Here is a 2,758-nt window from a genome sequence, read left to right on the forward strand (position 1 = left end):
CTCAAAATGAGGAGAAACAGCTGTAAACATCCATTAATAATCAGAACATGGAATGTATGGAAGTATGAATCTAGGGAAATTGGAAGTTGTCAAAAATGAAGTGGAAAGCATAAACATCAATATCCTAGGTATTAGCTGAAATGGACTGGTATTGGTCATTTTGAGCCTAACAGTCACATGGTTTACTATTCTGCGAGTGACAAACTGAAGAGGAATGGCATCACATTCATCATCAGAAAGAACATTTTAAGATCTATCTTGAAGAACAAAGCTGTCTGTGATAGGATACTATCCATATGCCTACAAGGAAAATGAGTTAATGCAACTATTATTCAAACTTACACACCAACCATGAAAGCCAGTGATGAAGAAATTGAAAAATTCTACCAACTCCTTCAGTCTGAAATTGATCAAACATGCAATCAAGATGTATTGATAATTACTGGTAATTGGAATGCAAAGCTTGGGAACAAAGAGAAAGGATTAGTAGTTGGAAAATATGATCTTGGTGATAGAAACAATGCTGGAGATTGCATGATAGAATTTTGCAATGGCTTATTAATTGCTAACACCTTTTTAAAATAACATAAGAGACGACTATACACATGGACCTCACCAGATGGAGTACACAGAAATCACATTAACTACATCTGTGAACAAACAAGGTGAAAATTTTCCATATCATCAGTCAAAACAAGGCCAAGGGCAAATTGTAGAACAGACCATCAATGATCATATGCAAGTTCAGGCTGAAGCTGAAGAAAATTAAAACAAATCAACGAGAACCAAAATATGACCTTGGACATATCCCACCTGAATTTAGAGTTTATCAAAAGCAGATTTGATTAAATTAGACACAAATGATGGAAGACCAGAAGACTTGTGGGATGACATAAAGAACATCATACGTGAAGAAAGCAAAAGGGCATTAAAAAGACAAGAAAGAAGAAAAAGACCAAAATGGATATCAGAAGAGACTCTGAAATTTGATTTCCAGGATTGAGATGTTAAAGCAAATGGAAGAAATTCGGAGGTAAAAGAGCTGAATAGAAAATTTCAAAGTCAAATATTATAATGAAATATGCAGAGATCTGGAATTAGAAAGCCCAAAGGGAAGAACATACGGAAAATTTCTCAAGCTGAAGGAACTGAAGAAAAACTTCAAGCCTCTACTTGTGTATTCAAGGATTTTATGGACAAAATGGACTTCTGGTGTGGTGCTGTGAATCAGCACTGGACTGCAGTCCATAAGGTCAGTGGTTCAAATTCCTCAGAAACCCTACACAGGGTTGCTATCAGTTGAAACTGACTCAATGGTACTTAGTAACAACAACAAAAAATGGGCAAAATATTGAAATGACGCAGAAAACATCAGAAGAAGAAGAAAGGAATACACAGAGTAACTATACCAAAAAGAAATGGTCTATGCTTAACCATTTCAAGAGGTAACTTATAAACAAGAGCCAATGATACTGAAGAAATGAAGTCCAATATGTACTGAAGGCATTACCAAAGAACAAGGCTCTAGGAATTGATGGAATGCACATTGAAACCTTTCAGCAAACTGATGCGACACAGGAGGCACTCACTCATCTACGCCAAGAAATTTGGAAGACAGCTACTTGGCCAACTAATTGGAAGGGATCTGTATTTGTTCCCATTCTGAAGAAACATGACCCCATGGAATGTAGGAATCATTGGACAATATCATTAATATCTCATGCAGGTAAAATTTTGCTAGAGATAATTCAAAAACGGCTGCAGCAGTATGTGGACAGGGAACTGCCAGCTGTCCAAGCCAAATTCAGACTAGGAGGTGGAATGAGGAATATAATTGCTGTTGTCAAATGGAACTTGGTTGAAAGCAGACAATACCAGAAAGATGTTTATCTTTACTTTATTGACTACACAAAGGCTTTTGACTGTGTGGGGCATGGCAAGCTATGGACAGCAATGCAGAGAATGAGTATTCCAGAACACTTAATTGTGCCTATGAGGAACTTGTACACACACCAAAAGGCAATTGTATAAATACAACAAGGGAACACTGAATGTGCACCAGGGTTATATTTTTTTCACCATACCAGTTCAATCTGCACAAGTCCTGGTGTGGCGCTGTGGGTTAATGCGCCAGACTGCAAAGCCATTTGAACTGCAAGGTTGGCAGTTCAAGCTCACCATATGCTCCTTGGAAACCCTATAAAGGGTCGCTATAGGTCAGAACTGACTTGACGGCACTTAACAACAACAACAACAACAACAACAACATTCAATCTGTATGCTGAACAAATAATTAGAGAAACTGGATTATATGAAGAAAAACGTGGCAAAAGGATTGGAGGAAGACTCATTAACTACCTTGGAAATGCAGAGGATTCAACCTTGCTTGCTGAAAACAAAGGAGACTTAAAATACTTACTGATGAAGATCAAGGACCACAGCTTTTGGTATGGGTTGCACCTCAATGTAAAGAAAACAAAACAAAAATCTCACCACTGGACCAATAAATCACATCAAGATGTTGTTGCTGTTGAGTGCCATCAAGTTGGTTCTGAAACATAACAACCCTGTATAGGGTTTCCAAGGAGCAGCTGGTGAGCTTGAACTACCAATCTTATGGTTCAAACTGACTTTACTGTCAAGCTAATTAACCCACAGCACCACATAAGGAGCTCTGGTAGCGTAGTGGTTACGAATCGGGCTGCGAACCTTAAGGTCAGCGGTTCGAAACTACCAGCTGCTCCGCGGGAGAAAGATG

This window comes from Chrysochloris asiatica, unplaced genomic scaffold (genome assembly GCF_000296735.1).
Source record: "Chrysochloris asiatica unplaced genomic scaffold, ChrAsi1.0 scaffold00302, whole genome shotgun sequence".
In the NCBI taxonomy this organism is placed as follows: domain Eukaryota; kingdom Metazoa; phylum Chordata; class Mammalia; order Afrosoricida; family Chrysochloridae; genus Chrysochloris; species Chrysochloris asiatica.